At 43.7% G+C, this 20,738-nt stretch overlaps 1 long non-coding RNA gene across 1 annotated transcript in view; it reads right to left on the bottom strand.

Moving 5' to 3' along the window:
- Positions 1-10,692, bottom strand: part of LOC122642810 — a 32,879-nt gene extending 22,187 nt beyond the window's left edge. Inside the window, exon 1 of the long non-coding RNA XR_006330106.1 lies at positions 10,464-10,692. This is a non-coding gene — a long non-coding RNA (uncharacterized LOC122642810). The remainder of the gene's footprint in view (positions 1-10,463) is intronic.
- Positions 10,693-20,738: the final 10,046 nt, after the last annotated feature.

The following is a 20,738-nucleotide window of genomic DNA, read 5'->3' as shown; positions in this document are numbered from 1 at the left end:
ACAAAACCTTGGAGAATCCCTTAGGGAGTATGTCAGCAGGTTCACCAAGGAGTCCTTAGAAGTCAGAGACCTAGACGATCAGACCCAGCATGCTGCCTTGGCTGGGGGCATCCGAGACATGAAATTGATCAAGGACCTGGCATGTCATAAGACCAGAACTATGAAGGAGCTCTTAGAGCGATGCAACGAGTTCGACAACATGACAGAGATAGTACAAGCTCGGAAGAAGACGATCGAAGCCAAGCCACAGGACAACAAGAGGTCAGTACCAGAGGACCGTAAAGATAATAAGAGGTCAAGGACCGAGCATCGATAGGAGAAGGGCGATCGCCCATTAGGAAGAAGTGACCACCACCTAGAAAGGAGTGAGAGAGCAGGCAGTCCAGAGTTCACACCGCTGAACACCACCAGGTCCCAAATCCTTATGCAGATCCAAGACCATGACCTAATTCGATGGCCACGACCCATGTTAGCAGGACCTGAGAAGTGCAATCCAAACAAATACTGTCTCTTCCACAAGGACCATGGGCATGACACAGAAGACTGCTACCAACTGAAGAGGGAGAGAGAAGGCCTTGTGAGAGCAGGGAGTTTGAACAAGTACATGAAGGGAAGAAAGAAGGACGGATCGAGACAGAGAAAGAGATCGCGCAGAAGAAAGGAGAGAAGTACCAGAACCAAGTGGCACCAAGGGAGCCCCCATCCTCACCATACTTAGAGGACTGGGGCAAGAGTCTACCAGAAAGGCCAAAGCCCATGCCAGGTTCGTGGGAGTGGCAGAGAAGCTAAGTAAGATAGCAAAAACCGAGATGGTGATCTCCTTCTCGGATGAGGACTTGGAAGTGTTGGGGTAAATTTCACACATCACCTATTATAGTTTTGATGATAACAAATAAGTTAGTTGTACTAACCTGTGTTATATTGTATAGAGAGACTTCATAAGAGATGAGCATCAAGTAAGGGGGAGCATGTAAAAGCTTGATGCACCAAGACAAAGATTTCAAAGAATGTTGTGAAGTGAAGGACTACTTTCAAGACTTCTATTCAAGCAACTCTTTGAGATACAAGACCCCAAGAACTTGTTTATTCTTGTATCTAGTTGTATCATAATTTAAAATCACAATTGATGTAATGCACACACATACATGTATTCATTTAGATGGATTTTAGGAGGTTTAAATTAACCCAATCCATATGACCAAACCCAATTGGAATCATCCAAGTAAGTCCAATAAAGGACTTAACAAATTTTAGCAGAAATTTAGTGAAAAGGTATATCAGATCAGGAAAAGGCATACCGGATCAGGTGAACCGGCATACCGGATCATGAAACGGCATACCGGATTAGTGTTGCAATCTCAAGAAATTGCCTACAGTAGCCTTCCAGCCCACGCCGGATTATAATCCAACATACCGGATCATAATCCAGCATACCGGATCAATAAAAGACTATTATAATTTGACCGTTATTCCTTTATTGAATAAGGAAATTAGGTGATTCGGCATACCGGATTATATATGGCTTTTGGAATCCGATCTTAATTTAGATTCCTAATTAAATTAAGGCATCTAGCCTATAAATATCCACTTGTTTAAGGCTCTAAACACCATTGCAAAATATAATTAAGAGCCTCCAATATAAGTGACTTTCATGTGAGAATTCAAGTATTCATTCACAAGTGGGAGTGACCTAAAATGCCCTGCCCAGATCCTGGCTCGGGCGAGGGAGAGATGCGCGCTGGCTGGTGTGCAATAAGGAATTAAAGTTGCACCTTCCCTCACAAGACGTCTTTGGGGGATTGGCAAGCGCTTAATCCTACAATTGGTATCAGAGTTGGTGGTCGCGAGTTCGAGTCTCCTTGGTGCCATAGGTGCTCTGTTATCGGGCTTGCATTTGGGGGGATTATTGGGAGTAACCTAAAATGCCCTGCCTAGATCCTGGCTCGGGCGAGGGAGCGATGCTCGCTGGCTGGTGTGCAAGAAAGAATTAAAGTTGTACCTTCCCTCACAAGGCGTCTTTTGGGGAATTGACAAGTGCTTAATCCTACAAGAAAGTGTGAGCTTTCCACATGAGGATGCCCTGGTGGTACAGGTGGAGATAGCCAACCGGCCCGTGCACAGGGTGTTGATAGATATAGGGGCATCCGTGGATGTGCTCTCACTGGAAGCCTACCGTCAGTTCGGATTTGGAGACGATCAACTCAAGCCAGAACCCACCTACCTCCATGGATTCTCAGGCGCCATAGCCTCCATCAGAGGCACTATAGAGCTACCCGTCACCTTTGGAGAGCATCCTCGATAGGTAACCATCATGGTGAACTTTATGGTCGTCAGGTCTATGGTGTCATTCAATGGCCTCTTAGGCCACCATCTCTGATAGCCCTTAAAGGTGTCGTATCACCACTCCACCTGAAGGTGAAGTTCCCTACTGACAACGGAGTGGGTGAAGTCCGAGGTGATCAGAAGAAGGCCAGAGAATGCTACGCCACCTTCGTGAAGAAAAATAATGGCAACACATAGGGGATGGCACTGTGTATGGAGAACCTGGTCAGTGGCCAAAGCGATGAATTAACAGAGAAGAGAGGAAAGCCGGTGGAGGACCTTGTCCCATGGCCACTCAACAAAGATGACCCTTCCAAGGTCGTGTAGGTTGGCTCATTATTGAGCGATGAATAGAAAGAAGAACTGGGACACCTCCTCCAAGCCAACATGGACGTCTTTGCATGGTCGACCGACGACATGCCAGGCATTCCCAGATCCATAGCAGAGCACAGGTTGCATGTAGACCTAACCAGGAAGCCCGTCTAGCAGAAGAGGTAAAATTTTGCCCTCGATCGACAAGCAGCTATCAAGGAAGAGGTCGAGAAGTTGAGCAGAGCAGGATTCATCAAAGAAGAGAAATTCCCTACCTGGCTTGCGAACGTGGTCATGGTGCCCAAACCCAATGGGAAGTGGAGAATGTGCGTCGACTACACTGACTTGAACAAGGCATGTCCAAAAGACGAGTACCCACTACCCAGGATTGACCTGCTGATCGATGCCACCGCCGGACATGAGATGTTGAGTTTCATGGATGCCTATTCTGGTTATAACCAGATCCTCATGCATGAGGACGATGAATCATACACCGCCTTTCGAACATATAAGGAGAACTATTGCTACCGTGTCATGCCGTTCGGACTAAAGAATGCAGGAGCCACCTATCAGAGGATGGTCAACAAGATGTTTGAGGAACAGATTAGGCGCAATATGGAGGTGTACGTTGATGACATGCTCGTGAAAAGCATCCAAGCCCATCAACACCTGGCCGACCTAGAAGAAGTGTTCGCCGTGCTGAGAAAGAACCAGATGAAACTAAACCCTGCAAAGTGTGCCTTCGGAGTTACATTAGGAAAATTTTTGGGGTTTATGGTCTCAGTACGGGGAATAGAAGCCAACCCATCCAAGATCAAGGCCATCTAAGAGATGGCACCACCCCGGACAGTCTTAGAAGTACAGAGGTTGAATGGAAGGATTACGGCCCTTTCCAGGTTCGTGTCACGGTCAGGAGATAAATGCATGCCGTTCTTCAGGATGTTGAAGAACCTCTGAAGTCCTAAAGACTTTGCATGGACAGAAGAGTGTCAGAAGGCATTTGATGAATTGAAGGAATACCTCAGGAGTCCACCACTGCTAGGGCGACCAGAACCCAATGAAGAACTGTAGATCTACCTGGCAGTGACCCCCGTCGTGGTCAGCGCAGTGCTGGTAAAGGAAGAGGGTAAGATACAGAGACCCATCTACTATGTCAGCCATGTGCTGATTGATGCAGAAACCAGGTACACCCGGATCGAGAAAGTAGCTTATGTATTGGTGATCGTGGTTAGGACAGTAGAGTTAAGTGAGCATGACATCAGGTTCCAACCCATGACTACCATCAAAGGCCAAGCCTTGGCAGACTTCATCGTTGAATGCACCTTACCAGAGACAGAGCCAGAAGTAGAGGAACCAGAAGAGCGTGATCGAGATGTTCGTGGATGGTTCGAGTAACACCATAGGAAGCAAGGCTGACTGCATACTCACCAGCCCTGAAGGATTTCGAATCCAGTACGCTCTCTGCTTCACCTTCCCAGCATCCAACAATGAAGCAGAGTACGAGGCACTACTGGCTGGACTCCGGGTGGCCAAAGCCATTCAAGTCACACACCTATCCATCCGGAGTGACTCCCAGCTAGTGGTAAATCAGGTGAATGGATAGTATGAGGCGAAGGTCGAGCGAATGGCGTCATGTCTAACACTTGCTCAGGAATTGATCGAAGGATTTGTGAAGTTCGAGATGGTTCGAGTTCCCAGGATTGAGAACACCACCGCCGATGCCCTGTCCAGGCTAGCCAACGATGAGCCCCGCAACCTAGACAGTGCCATCTATGTCAAAATACTACATGAGCCAACATACCAGAAAAAGCAGGTCAATGTGATTAAAGAGGGGCCTAGTTGGATGGATCCCATACTAAACTACCTACAGAATGATGTCTTACAAGAAGACAAGGTCGAAGCAAGGAAGATAAGGATGAGAGCTACAAAGTACACCGCCCTGGACGGAGTATTGTACAAGAGGGGGGAAACAGCACCACTACTTCGGTGCCTAGGACCCAAGGGAGCCCAGTATGCCCTGGCAGAGGTACATGAAGGGATCTGTGGAAGCAATATGGGAGGAAGAGCCCTAACCTATAAAATCCTTCATCAGGGGCTCTACTGGCCAAGAATGCAAGAGGAAGCCATACAGTACGTCAAGGCCTGCGAGCAATGTCAGTTGTTCGCCCCAGTGCCCCATCTACCCGCCACTAAGCTGACATCGATCCTCAACCCCATTCCCTTTGCAATGTGGGGGGTGGACATCTTGGGCTACTTCACAGCAACATCTGATAACTACAAGTACTTGGTGGTCGCCATAGACTACATAACCAAGTGGGTAGAAGCCAAACCATTGGCCAAGATCACAAAGAATGAAATGGAAAAGTTCGTCCGTGATGACATCATATACAAGTTTGGGGTACCAAAGATAATAGTCTCGGACAATGGAAAGTAGTTCTATAACCCCAAGTTCAGAGCCTTCTGTCAGAGCTACAATATTGACTATCGAGTTGTTACGGTAGCATACCCACAGGCCAATGGTTAGGTGGAGGTGACAAACAGCGGACTACTAGATGGAATAAAGAAAAGACTGGAAGGAGCCAAAGGAAAGTGGGTCGAGGAACTACTGAGTGTCCTGTGGGCATACCGCACTACAGTAAGGACACCCACAGGAGAAAGCCCATTCCGCCTAGCATATGGCACAGAGGCACTAGCACCAGTAGAGGTCCTTGCCATGTCCCACAGAGTACTGCACTTCAATGAGAGAACCTACACCGATGGACTGCGACCAAACCTGGACTTCCTGGATGAAGTACGAGAGAAGGCACTACTGAGAAATGTGGCATACCAGCAGAGAACAGCCAAGTACTACAACGCCAGGGTGCGAGAGCTCTTATTCCATCAGGGGGACTTAGTCCTACGGAGAGCAAATGCATCACAGCCAAGGAAAGAAGGAAAGCTATCAACAAACTGGGAAGGACCTTACATAGTTTCCAAGCAGATACGTCCAGGGACATACCGCTTGAAAACTCTGGGGGGCAAGAAGGTAGACCGTACCTGGAACTCAAAATGCCTGAAGAAGTACTACCAGTAGAAGCAGCAGCAGCACCGACAGCACTAGAATTAAAGTAGTAGCAGTAGCGGTAGTGATAACAGTAGTAGTAGTAGTAGTAGCAGTAGCAGTAGCAGTAGATGGCATCACTGTTTCAAGGATCACTATTTCAAGGATAATTTGAAAATTTTTCATTCAAAGTAAAGAGTTGGTTTCGAAAATGCTCGTCTTCTTTTATTACTCAATCGAATCACTGCCACCAAGGCCTGTTGGCCACCAAGGTCCGTTGACCACCAAGGCGTTATGCCACCAAGGCCCGTTGGCCACCAAGGTCCGTTGACCACCAAGGCGTTATGTCACCAAGGCCCGTTGGCCACCAAGGTCCGTTGACCACCAAGGTGTTATGCCACCAAGGCCCGTTGGCCACCAAGGTCCATAGAAGACGTAACACCACTAAGGACCGAGACCACCGGGGGTTGCAAAAGTAAGAGAATCATCAAAACAAAGAAGGTTACATACATGTAACACACATATCAAAGGAGGCAAAAGTTACATACAATCCAAAGAGAGATCACAGGAATTCCAAATCAAAGTTCATAAGTTCCAAAAGTACCACATAAGAAAAAGTCAAGAAACCTCCCCTGGGGGAGTCGCATCCTCCTCGGGAGGAGAAGCCATCTCAACCTCGGGTGGGCGTGCCATGCCCTCCTCAGTAGGAACTATGCCCTCGTCAGGTCAAAATGACGCCCTCCTCGGGCACCACAGTGCTCTCTCCCGCTGGAACATCAGAAGACGCAGCAGCGACTGAGGCCAAAGCCGCAACACCCATAAACTGTGAGAAATCATAACCAGGGGTCTTCTCCAGAACATATGCGGCCAAGTCCTGGATCCCTACGTCGTATATCCCCTGGTTCTCTCTGTAGAACCAATCCGTAACCTCTGAAGACTTCTGAAACTCCTCCACAGCATGCTTGCCGACCTCAGTCAACTCTACCTCACGACTCTGCCTCAGATCTCAAAGCTCCACCTCTAAGACACGAATTTGAGTTGAACTCTCAGCCTCCACAACCCCACATCGAGAAGACATGGCTCTGAGCTCCTCAGCCAGCCTCCTCACCCGAACGATGGCCTCCTCTCGGGCGACCCGATGCTCCTGGAGCTCCCTCTCCATGCCATGTACCTTGCGAGTCTGCAAGATCTCCTGGAGCGCCCTCTGCTCAAGACGAAGTACCGCCTCAGTAGTACGATGTCGAACCTGTGAACAACAAGAGCATTAGAAGCCAACCACGTAATAATACAGAAGACAAAAAATGGAGAAGTATGACTCACTGAAGCCAAGTCCTGATAAAGAGAGTGCACTAGAACTGGGTCACTCATCCCCTGAAAGGACGCACACTTAGCAGGAAGCCTCCCCAGATCCAACCACTCCCGAGGCACACCTGGGCACGTCAAGGCCGCACCCTCTAAAAACTCCCAGGGGAGCACCAGAATGGACGGGGTCGGTAGAGCAGCAGTCGATGGAGGTGACAGATCGGCAGACATACCAACGAAAGAGGCCACTCCCTGCGCGATAACAGGAGAGGGATAGGAAGAACCTAGAGCATCAACAGTCGACCGTGGTTTTAGGAGAATAACCCGCGGACTACTCCTAATAGCACTGGGCGCACCAGGACCCCCTTTTCGCTTAGCACCAGCGACAGTAGTAGAGGAAGGTCTGGGGTCGCAGAAGCCTTCCCACCAGAAGATGAGCCACCCTGGGCGGCTCTCTTCCACAGGTTATCGCGAAAGACATTAATATTCGATCGAAGATCCACTGCACAGCAATATCCAATGAAGACGTTAGATAAAGCCAACAACCAAGGCACTTAGAGAAGGAGACAAACATAAAAGATCAATACAAAGGAAAATAGTCTTACCAGGACTCAGCTTCCAAAGGAATAGGAAGGCCTCCGAGTCCAGCTCCCTGACGTTGAATGGATCACGTCCCAGACACTGCTTGAGGTAGTCGCCCTTAGAATCACTCAACTCAAGGCCGTGGTTGACCCTCCTGAGGTCGACAACTCAAGAAGCGATCCCTCCAATATTTCACTACACTGGTGATCCCCTCGAGGAGCTCCAAAGTGGCATAAGGTCCCTTGAGGATGCGACAAGCGAAGTGGTAACATCCACCGTCCCCCTTCTTCAACAGGTAAAAATACGAGAACAGGGGAACAGTGGCAGCACGCCCCATACAGGCGAAGTACACATAAAAGCCTAGAATAACCCTCCAGGAATTGGGCAATACCTGCCTAGGGGTGCGGTGCCAGTGCTCTAACACTAACTTGACAAAATGGGGAACAGGAAAGTGAAGACCCTGGCAAAAGAAAGTACGATAGAGACAGATCTCATCCGCTCGGTGGGAGAAGGCATAGTCGTTGGGTCTAGGAATATGAAGCACAATGTCTGAAGGAATATGGTACTCCTGGCGAAGGGAGACCAAATCTGAAGGGATCAGGATACTGGTAACATGACCTGACCTACTAGCAGGGCCAGAGGTAGCATGCGCCACCCCAGAAGACCTAAGACCTCTACCAGGGCTAAGGGTGCTGGAAGGTCCCACTTCCCCATCACTAGCACTAGGGGAAGGCACTAAAGATGGGGCAAGTAATCTACCCAGAGGAAGGCTCCCCCGAGGATCCAACCACGATAGTGGCAGGGTCAGAGTCACTAGAAGATGACATGAACAACACTAGGGTAGATTACTTGCTCAGAAAGTGATCTCCCCCGAAGACAAGAAGCTGACACCAGAAGGAAGAAGACCAGCTGCGAAGGTTAACCAACAAATCCATGAGAGGTAATTAATGGAGGGCACATAAAAAAAAATAAAAGAAAAAAGAAAGAAAGAAGAGAGAGAATTTTTCACCTCAAAAGGATGTACGGACGCGACCTCAAGTGGGCATAGCTTCAAATAGGCACGGCCTCGAACAGGTGCGGCCTCCAATGAGGACACATGCGCGACCTCTAGCGCAGCCCCAGGCGTGGCCTGGTGTCACGGGTGCGACCTCTAGCGTAGCCCTGGGCGCGGCCTAGTGTCACGGGTGCGACCTCTAGCACAGCCCCAGGCGCGACCACTGGCGTCACGGGCGCGACCTCTCGTACAGGCACTGATGGGTGCCACCTCCTGTGTAGGCACAGGCGCGGCCGCGGGCACGACCCAAACCCGAACCAGGTTGGGTAAGATCAGACTTGGATGGAGCGAAACTTTGAACGAATGAGCACAATCCCACGCTGGGCGTGACCACAAGCAAGGCACCAAGCAAGCACCAAGCAAAGCACCAAGCAAGGCACCAAGTAAGCACTATCATGCACTAGGGCCAAGGACCAAAGGAGAAAAAGCCAACAAAAAGGTCACACTAATCTATGTTGCCTAAAGACAAACACATGATGGGCACCAAAAGGACAAAGGACAAATAAGTGCAAGGAAGAGACAAGACTTCAAAAAAGTGGGAGACAAAAAGTGAGAGAGAGATGATGAGAAAAAGTAAGAAGTGAAAAGTGAAAAAGAAAAGAGAAGGAAGGAGATATATATATCTACACACAAAAAAGAAGAAAAGAGTGTAAGAGGAGAAGTTCGAAACTACAACCTCTCCCACCTCACTAGAAGATTTACATGCAAGCCCCTCAAGAGAAGCTCATTCACAACAGACCCCTCACTACATAAAAGCATTACTCTCTTGGACATTCTATTCCAAGAGAGTGGGGGGCAAATGATACATCCAAGATTATACGAACCAATCAGAGGCTGCCACGTGTCCCAGTCCACGAAGTAACCCGTTCCAAAAGCAGGGGAGAACCAGCTCGGATGCAAGCCTCAAGGAAGATCACGGGTGCGGACTCACCCACAGGCGCTGCCTCACCCTCAAGCGTAACCGCACCCACAGCCGCGACCCCCACAGGTGCGGCCTCACCCGCAGGTGTGACCCCCTCAGGTGCAGCCTCTCCCATGGGCGCGGCCTCACTCCTCGGGCACGGCTTAACTCCCCGAACGCGACCTTTCTCTTCGGGCGGGGCCTCCTCACCACGAGCGCGGCCTCATAGGCACGACCCCCAGACATGACCTACGCGGACATTAAGACACCTAGCCTGTGATCCAATCATCACTATAGACATATGCCACCTCCAGGACTCTAGGCCACCTCCTAGAAGTCACGTCGCCCAGACGGACTCAAACGCCAAAGGAGCTATCACCGCACACGTAGATATCTATCTATTAAGGATCCTAGCACCATTGGGATACTCCCTCCCACAAGGAGGCGACCAACCATGGAAGAGCCCTGCTACCCAGGGTCTCTATCCACTCTACGGCTCACTCACCATCAAATTGGGACTCTCCACACCGCCATACTCTACTATAAAAGGAAAGGTACTCAACCCCATCAGGGGACATCTTAACTCATCTTGAATACTACTATTCATCTATTTGCTCAGAGAGATCTAACTTAGGCATCGGAGAGTCCTAGGCCGGAACCACACATGTTCTCCTTTGTCACCCAGGGTCTTTTGCAGGTTACGGCACTCGAAGGACCGCTGAGCGATTTCTTGACGCAACAGGAAGCTACGAACCTGATCGGGCAGGGAACTTGAGAGGAGAAAAATTCCAAGACTGTAACTGCCAGAATACATTTTGGAGAATAAATTTTAAAATAATCAAAACCCTAGAGAGTTCATTAAAGATTGAAATAAATAGAAAGATAGAGTAGCAGATCGAAGACATAATTACAAAGGAAGATTAATGAATTAATCAATTGAATATCCACACCTTTAGTGAACATCCAACAGTTGTGATGATAGTGGTTGTGAAATACGAATGAGTTATGATGGCCATTTGCTTACACCATTCTTTGAAAGCTTGAGCCGTCCCAAGATTTCAGAGAATCAAAAGCGTAAATTCGAAGACCCTAAACTCAACCACAATTCCCACAGAAGCCTAAAGAAATAAAGAATGGAGAGACAAAAACTCTACGACTCACAGAAAGCTATTCGAAGAAACCTTCATATGCCAAGGGAAGAGGGAATGAGGGACTGAGAGAGAGAGAGAGAGAGAGCTACGCGGGCCGAGTGACCAATAGTCAGTGCTTGAATAATCATCCTTTTGCAACTCAAGTTGTGAAGGACTTCTTTCAATTTTGCTCAGTAACACCTCAGCAGAACAACAGAGACCCAGCCCCTTCCACAGCGCTTGAATCTCAGCCATGGAGCCCCCCATCTCCTACATTCCTGAAACTTAATTCAGATGCATCCTTTTCTAATGGTAAAGGGGGCCTGGGTTTCATTATTCAGAATCATATGGGAGTGATTGTGTCGGCAGTGTCTTAGGGCGCGTTTGGTAACGATCTCGGGAACTGTTTTTCAAGCCCGGGAGTGTCTTGGGACCAGAAAAATGGAATCTAATGTTTGGCAAAACTAATTCTGGTTTTCACTCCCAAGAACGAACCGGGTACCAAAGCTGGTCTGGAGATTGGTTTGGAGAAACATGGTTACCCATGTTTCTCACTCCCAAGATCAATTTTAGGGTAACTTGGTACGTGAAATCCCGATAAAATCTTAAAATCTTTAGGCTTCTCCACGATAAAAAAAACGAAGGCTGCTGGACGTCTCGACGGCAAGACGCAAGACTCAAGAGCATCTCAGATATTCTTCTTCTTCTGTTTCTTCTTTTCCTTCATTCTTGTTTTAAAATTTGTATTTGTATGCTTCTTTTTTTTTAAATTTGTATTTGTATGCTTCATCTTATGTAGTTTTAGAAAATCTGCAGTTTCCATTAGAGGATGTTCTGTGAGAGAGAGAGAGATGGAAGCTTTACACTATTTCTTTTGTTGGGTACGGTAACCGTCTCTGTGTTCATAGGGGAAAAAAAAATCAGAATCTTTTATGTGGTAGCTATTGCGTATTCTCAGCTGGATTTGATTAGTGCTCGTTTTTTGGAGAGGTAAATTTCCTGGTTACAAAAAGATTTCTCTAATTCCCTAGTCACGTGTGTAAACCAAAAAGCTACAGTGGTTTGGTTTTACATGAGCTTTGTGCACAATAAATTTGTTCTTGGAAGACTTGGCTTGAGTTGTGCATCTAATATGGAAAACTAAAGTGCATCCAAAATTTAGGATTTTTAGCTGTTGAATGGTGGAATTACTACTAGGGGGAATCTTACTCGGTTTCTTTGTGTTGGGGATACTCATGTATTTTATTCAAAAGAAAAAGAGACTGGTTGACATTTATTTTTATCATGTCCTTTCTCTAAAGGTTACAGGCAGAAGGGGTATTAGGATTAAGATCAGAATATCTCCCAGGTTCAACCATATATGATCTTTTGTATAATTTTCGTATGACATGCTCATCTCCTATCACAAATAAGTGCTTTTTCATTTATGTTTTCTCAATTAATAGAGTTTATATATATATATATATATATATATATATATATATATATATATATATATATATATATATATATATTCTCATGAGTTCCACATTGGGAAGGAGGTGACTTGCAGAAATAGAAAAACTAAATCTTGTCTTATATATGCATTAATCAAAGATAAGAGGTTTTCCATGGACGAATAATGTGGTTCATTCTCTTTATTTATAAATTTGTTTTTTCCCTTCATTCTTATTTATAGATTTGTATTTTCCCTTTTTTTCAGTAGCCCTGCGGTTCAACTCCCCTGGCAGGTAGCCCTTGGTTTCTCACGATTTTCTGTACCTCTGTATCAATGGATCTTTGTGTGTGTATGAGTTTTGTTTGTTTAGCCCTTGGTTTACATTTATTTCCATGATCATTTGTTTTCCCTTAAGTTATTGTTACATCATTTCTCATACTGTACAGAACCCATTTGATTTTGATCTCTTGGTAATAGATGCTTCAAACTTCAAAGACAGCCATCCAGAACAGGTTTACCAAATGCCTAACAGTAGGACAAAAATGATCTTTCGAAGAAGAAACAGAAAAAGATCATTTTATCGAAGAACACCGTTCTCGGAATGGAATCGTTACCAAACGTACCCTTAGCGTTCAAGCTTGTTCTCTGTCTTTCAAGGAGAAGGTTTAGCCCTGAGAGCAGGGCTTCTCCAGAGTATCTCCGAAGGTATTGAGCATTTGATAGCTGAAGTGGATAACAAGGATCTAGTGGACTACCTCATGGATCATCATTGATGTCCTCCCTTTGAACTCACAAGTTTAGTCCAAGACATTGTGTATTTGAAATCTTTTTTCTTCACTTGCTCCATCCACTACATTCCCAGGGAGAATAACAGCATAGCTGACCCCTTGGCCCGGAAAGCCTTGTCCGTTGCGTGTGGGACATCTTGGCACTCTTCCACCCCTTGGTTATCTGAAATCTGTAACTCGGATACCTTGCGCTGGTCACGCTTTAATATATAGACCTCTCATTATCAAAATAATAATAATAATAATAATAATAATAATAATAATAATAATCATCCAACGTGCATGTCTTTGATGATTTTAAATTTGTACCATCTGACAAGATTACTAAATTGACCTTATTATAAGCCAATGCAAAAGAGAAACAACGCAACTATTTAAGATATTCTAGTCATTTCGTAGTAAACTCAGGCCGGGAAATCTAACTGTGGGTAGGGTAACGGATGCCATGTGTCGGCATCTCCACCTAGCACTACTGCACTGCCGAGCTTTAAGGAATTGGAGAGGATAATTTTTTCGTAGGGTAATACACCTGCTGTTTCGGTCCCTCACTTTGTAATCACTGTACTGCTGTGTGTCGACATCGAATGGGTCATTTCAATATCATTGGGAAATAAATTTACATAAATACCCTTTATTGGAAACCTCAAAGCTACGAGTACTGCTGCGATTCGGCTCCTCTCCTGCGAGCCAAGGAGTGCCCAAGGAAGCATCTAGCAGCTGGGATGTTGATATGCTCTGAATCCCACACAACCACACATCCCCACACCCCTAGCAGCCCAGTGCCATTGGATGCCTCCCTGGGCATCGGGCTCAAGCTCGATCAATACTCCTCACTCACATGGAGGGGGCAGTGAAAGTCTCCACCTACAAAAGATGGAGGAAAAAAAATAAAGTCAAAACATAACAAATGAAAGAAAGTAAAAACTTGCACTCGCCTTAGTTGGTTCTGTGTCGACAAAGTAATAAATGAAGAAAGAAAAACTCATGTGAAAAGGAAAGGGAGGGGGTTGTGGAATTGTTTTCCTATGTGGTTCCCTGACCGGTGTGGTTCTCTAGTTCCTCTCACAAGAGGAGGGTGGACCCCACCCAGGCAGAGTGTTCGGTCAGGTGCCCCAGGTGGATCCCACCCCCTCTTGTGAGAGGAACTAGGGAACCGCACCAGTCAGGAACAGTAGAGGATAACGATTCACGGGTTGTGATTACATCCCCTCCATCCGTCAATACCTATCCCGCCTAGGGCTGTAAACGGATCGGATTCTGCTCGGATAGTGCTATATCCGCATCCGCATCCGATTAGCTATCGGACGGATTCGGATAGTGCTAAACGCATACGGACACGGATACGGATCGGATATTTTATCCGTTTACATGTAAATATAGCTTTTCGGATAGCTATAGCCTATCCGTATCCGCATTCGTTTAGCTTTCGGACAGATTCGGTTAGTGCTAAACGAATACGGACACAGATACGAAAATGGATTTCGGCTATTCATTTACACCCCTAATCCCGCCCAACAGTTGAGAAAATTGTGATAGGCTGCACGGAGTATTCAAGGAGGACATTCTTCCTCCATTCTCCTATAAATAGAAGATAGGGAAAGTCTAAAGAACACAAGAACAAGAGAAGTTCTTCAAGAGGGTTCTTGTACGTGTAGCGGCATGGCACTAGTACTTGTGTTCTCTCCATTAGGAGAAAGAGTGAGATATTCCTGTATCGTCACATCAGTGTTGTATTCTGTAGTTCCACCCGTTTAGGTGAGTGTTTGTGTTTACCCAAGAGGGTCTTTTCTTGATGTTATAATCCTTTAGTGATTACTAGAGAGGTTGTAATCTCATTGATTGATAGTGAGAGTTTTAACTGGACGAGGTCCCGTGTTTTTTTTTTCTTTTGATGGCAGAAGAGTTTTTCATGTAAAAAAATTATGTTGTATTTTTATTTTCTATTATTTTGTACTATAGTGGGATTCGCATACTTACTATTCACATAATTACTATTCATATTTACTATTCACATGTATAATAGTTGAATTTTCTTCTATAACTTACACAGTTGGGAAACCGAGTCATTATTTTTCCCAACAAACTAGTGACTAGTGAGTACTAAGTGGTGTGTACTCAAAGATATTGTTATGCTTTCCTTCTAGGGATTTGACCTCTGATTGAACAGTATCAATCGGTCAGTTCCATCTGGCTTTAGTCGATCAAATTGAAATTGAATTGTTAAGTTGCTCGGTTTTGATCTGTTTTGGTCTAAGTTTTTATCAGTTCATTTATCGAGTTATTATCGACCTGGTTCATTTCCAGTGTTACAAGTATTTAAAATGGGTGAGAGAATGTTGCCTGGGCCTCTAGAGCATGCATGCACAAATGGGAGCGCATGCACAAGTATCTCCCTCGGTGGAATTTCTACCTTTCCATTGGAACTACGTGGTACTTTCACACGTTTTTGTGTCTAGATGCAAGAGCCACACCGGGCACTTGACTAGGTAGAATTCTTTTCGACATTTAAATTATAGAAGAGGGTTGTTGGTGGCATATTGTGAGGACAAATGGTGACATGGCGGGGTGACCACCACGTGTCCTCCACCTCATCCCTCTTTGGGGAGAAGAGAGAAGTGTGGATTGAATGTTGGAGTCGGCACCTAGAGGAGTGTAATGCCTTTTGAGGACTGATCAGTCCAATGGTTAGTATACGGGTCAAATTACAGTCTGGGAAAGGTATAAGGCACCCCCTGTTGCCCGGTCAAGCCGGTCTTCTTTTTATTTGGCTAGGCTTGAATATAACATGTTTTTGAGTAGGAAATAAAGTACAGAAATGATGAAATTAATGTACAAAAGGGAGATAAGGGACATACTTGGAGACTTGGCTGCATGGTAGGGGTTAGTATACGTGAAAATAAAGGATGACATAGTATATCCCACGTGAAAAGAATATTATAAATATATGAATGAGTGATGATGGGATCAAAAATAATAAAAATACACCAGCTATAGAGAAGTGTGAAATAAGAGAAAATCCTAGTCTTAGTGTATGTGTGAGAGATAACAAAAATGATGATGCATGAACATAGCTTGTATGGATGGTCATAAGAGGGGTTAGGGATCATGAAATGATGGATGCGCAGACATAATAGACATGGCATAGAGGAGATGAAATATGGCATGTGACCATCAAATCATGTGGATATACAATCGACAAGCTACGATGAGAAGGAAATATGCATGAGAGAATCTTAATCTTAAGGGGGATGAGGATCATATGTTAAAGAGTAGTAAAATGACAATAAAACAACAAAGAAATTGGGTATATTATCACCATCTAAGAGATGGGATTATAGACCTCTTTCGTTGATGCAAATCAAAGAGAAAAGGAAAGGCGATCAAACTAGTGAAGGCGAGTAGAAAAGAGACCTTACTTTGTTGGAAGGGACTTGAATGATGAGAGGGTGGAGGCTTCCCTTTATGACTCAGGGAAAGAGTGTGTAGAGGTCATTTCGTCGCTTATGGAAGCTAAGTTGAACTTTCCTTGGACAACACTTCTTCATAGCGCTCAAGTTGACTCAATGTTGAGAGCCAAACACTCAAACTCTAAGAAATCAGTTGAGAACTGAGTAGAGAACTAGTACTCAAATGTTGAGGGACCCTTCTCAATGTGAGAGTAGGTGTATTTATAGTTGTAGAGAGATGTGTGCACTTTCAAATTCGTGCATAGACTAGGATTTGATCTGTATCGTAAGCGGAATATCAAGTGAGCTGTCTTTGCATCGATGGTGAGTGTTTTGCCAATAATTATGGCCAATAGGGTGTGGGTAAATGTTTTGTCGTCAAAGTTGAAGTTTCTTGGGGGCTAAGGGTATCAATATTCGAATCCCAATTGCCAAAATTGAGCTTGATCGCGAATTGAAATCAGAGCTAAACATGGTAAGTTTGGATGTCTTGAATTCGCACACAAAATCGACATTGAAGTGAGTTCAAATCAACATCTACCAGAGGTAGTGTTGACATCAGTGTAGGGTATGTTAAGTGTTGGTGAGAAAACATGAATGTCAAGTATGCATTGACATTCATAGGGTTCCGTCCGACATTCACATGGGTTGAGGTCAATGTCGATGGGAGTTGGTTCAATGTCAACTTGGGGCTTTTGAGTGTCTACCCCAAGTTTGAATGTTGACGGGGGATTTATGGTTGTTTGGGTTGGTTCTGTGTTGGACCAAGCTGGTTCCAAAATAGACTGGATCGGGTCTAGTTCTTCCAGGGGTGATTTGGAATTTCCAGGGGCTCATGTTTTGGGTTCGATGAAGCTTTGCAGGGTTTTCCCTCTCAGTGATATTGTGGGTGATCGATTTGGGAACGAAATTGGGAAGTGCATACTTACCCTACATTTACAGATACATCGACTCTATGCCTTAAAGGGTGCTCATCATTGTCTCGAGAAATCTCCGGGGTAAATGATAAAAATGAGGTGTCTACACATAAACCAATCATAGTGTTGGACATAGAAGGGCAAGGGGTCTTTTCCAAAGGGGGAGGAGAGAGGATGACACAAGTTGGGCACCTGGCGGTGTGCCCAATCTTTCCCTTAAAAAATAGTAACAAAAATATTTTTTATTTATTTTTGTTTTGGAGAAAAGTTCTTTGTGGGGATAATGTATTGCCCACACCCAGATACAGTGGTGGCAAAATGACCACCCCACCCCCAATTAAAAGTGGAAATCCCGCCCTCCATGATGCTTCCATGTCTACTCTCATTGGCCCCAGCATGTGTGTGGGGGCCACACTCCCCCACAGAGAACTCTCCTCCATTTATTTTTTTTATCGGTTTCATATTGGTCTAGTTTCGATCAGGTCATTAGGTCAAACTGGTTAGTTTTGATTTTTGACCGCTCTCCAAAACCTCCAGTTCAAAACCACCCGATAAGTATTCAGATTTGGTTTGATCCAATTTTGTTTGGTCGATTCTAGTTAATCTAGCCAATTTGGGTTGAATTTTGACACACGTATTTTGATTGGACTTGGAAAAAAAATATTTCTAACTTTATACACAAACAATAGGAGTGGTTTTCATGCGTAGCAATATAAGGGGGCGGGTTACGATGCGTTAAATAGACGGTAAAGGCGAGGGGTTTGGTTATTTCGACCCACTATTATCCCATCCCACGGTTCGTGCATGACCATACTTGGTCCACGACCGTGCATGGATCCTTTAACCAATACAATATGAGAGATGGGTTACTCTTTGCAACCAACTTGGTTACAATTAATTGTTGTAACCTCACTTCTTTTTTATTTTTTGATGAAAATAGAAAAAGGTTAGTTAAACAAAAAACATTCTACATTGTAAATTCGTCAATTTCTTTATTTATGTCATTATAATGCTAAAATTGCCATAAATAGAATTTCCAATTCCCTAGTTATGCCTATTTTTATGCACGTCGTTGTGCTATCCAGATGATTTCCAAAAGCATTTAAATAACCGCCTATCATATGTCGTTGTACTGATCAAATGAAATATGCATATTGAGATAATGTTCCTCACTAGGCTAATGGACATCCATAAGTAAATCTCAAATTTATTTGGAACTGTATGACTGTCAATTTCAATGGACATACATATGATGGCATTTCGAACAATATAAATGGCCTTGATTATGTGCTCTGTTTATTTTTTACCAATCAACTTTATAGTGCCATAATATACAATTATGAATTGTATGTTTTTACTTGGGCCCATAATTCTTTATTTATAGTATATGCAGTGCAAGATGATAAATTAATTAAGAAGATTAAGAAAGGATATATTTGAGATAAAATAGGGAATAATTGGAATAATTGGGGTAAACAAACGGTCCATAAATTAGGCTTTTGGCAATGCATGTGAACTCGGACTCTTCCATGGTGATTCATTGTATTTCAAAAAGAAGATGCAAAACTTGGAAAGCCTGGTATTTGTTTCAAGAGATCTTGGATTTAGCTGTTGCTCTTAGCCCGAGTATAACCTTTATTTTTAGAGAAGGAAATAGGGCAGCGGATTGATTAGCAAATTAAGCTTGTGACTCGACAGATAATTCCCTTTTTTTTATTTGGATTCTAATTTGCCTCGGGACCTAAGGCCTATTGTACGTGAAGACGTTGCAAGTATTCCTGTGTTGAGAAAGCCGTAGTTGCTAGTGGGGTTTTGTAGGGGATGAGATTGTTTTTCGAGTGAGTGCCTCTTCTTTATTACACGGGTAGGGGTAAAGTGGGAATGTCCCCCCCTTGTTTTCTTTCTATTGATTGTTTTGGAATTTAATAAAATCCTGAAGGCCAGCCCGGGTCCTAGAGAATTTTCTAGTTAAAAAAATAAACGGTCCATAAATGGGCTTAAACATGTCGGGCACCCGTTGGTCCTTTACACTGTGACCAACATGTCCAACTAATGTGATGAGCCTTAGCCTGCTTGGGAGCTCAATGGTGGTTAAATTACTCTAAAGAAGAGGTAGGGTCAAATGGAAACCCTGTACCGATATCGATACATATCGATCTGTATTGAACCGATCATAGGTATCGAATTGTATTGACTCAAATATATTGAAAATTCAAGAAACCACATTATTTTATTGATAATAATGATATGCATTGGTATCGATTACGGTCTATACCAATACAAATCAGTCGATCTGACATTGATACTTTAATCCATGCCCATATCAATCTTTAGGTATCAGTATTGGATTAGCCGTATCAATATCAGCTAACATCGATATTGATTTGTATAGTATCAGAAGACAACGATACCGATACCAATATCAGTCCGATCCTAATACCCCACCCCCCCCCCCCCCCCCCCCCCCAAAATAAATAAATAAAAAAAAAGAAAGAATTATCATCCGAATTGCATTTCAGAAATATCAGATTCAATAAGAAAATACCATTTACTGCTCCACTTCTTGTATTTTGATGAACTTTTAATTGGGAACAAAAGAAGGAATTTCCTGAATGGCACCTCATTAGTTGAACATATAACTTTCTTTTGACTGCCCTGCTTATGAATGGTCAAAAATATCCTTTATTGAACGATAACTTATGATCATCATTTGAATCTCTCGATCTCCCTTGATTGTGGGTGCAGAAAAATTTGATCTAAAAAATAAGATTACAAATTATTTGGCACCATATGATTTTTGTTAATAAGAAACTCCCATAAAATAAAAGGTAATTGTGCATGATATGTCTGCAAATGTGCAACCAAGAAAAATTTGTAGCTTAGTAACCCTACTCTAGAAAAACATATTAATATGAGTTATAAACTCATAAAAGCATGATAACTACTTAAAATAGACAAGGATTGCCATCGTTGTACATTGAACCTAAAAAGATGTGTGCAAGGAGATTATAAAGGTAAGTGAAGTTTTTCAAACATAAAAGGAAGTTTTTGTAATCTTTAACATGATTATGTACTTAAATTTCTTACCGTATTTAGTAGTAATACTTTTTAGATGTAACTTTTATTTTACTTTTTAAATTCATGGGATTTGGTTATTTGGGTACAAAGTATGTGATTTTAATCACTTCTTAAACCTAAGAATATTAGTGTAAGGAGAATTAAAACGGGAAGTAAAGTTTTTCAAACCTAAAAGTTTTTTTAATATTTAACATGATTGTACAAGTTAAAATTTCTTATTATATGCACTAATAATACTTTTTAGATGTACTTTTTATTTTACTTTTTAAATTCATGGAATTTGGGCGCAAAATAAGTGATTTTAATCACTTCTTAAACCTAAAAAGATGTGTGTAAGGAGAATTAAAAAGGGAAGGGAAGTCTTTCAAACATAAAAGTTTTTGTAATCTTTAACATGATTGTATAAGTTAAAATTTCTAATTATATTT

This window comes from Telopea speciosissima, chromosome 10, assembly GCF_018873765.1.
Source record: "Telopea speciosissima isolate NSW1024214 ecotype Mountain lineage chromosome 10, Tspe_v1, whole genome shotgun sequence".
Classification (NCBI taxonomy): Eukaryota; Viridiplantae; Streptophyta; class Magnoliopsida; order Proteales; family Proteaceae; genus Telopea; species Telopea speciosissima.
This window is presented reverse-complemented; position numbering and strand designations above follow the sequence as displayed.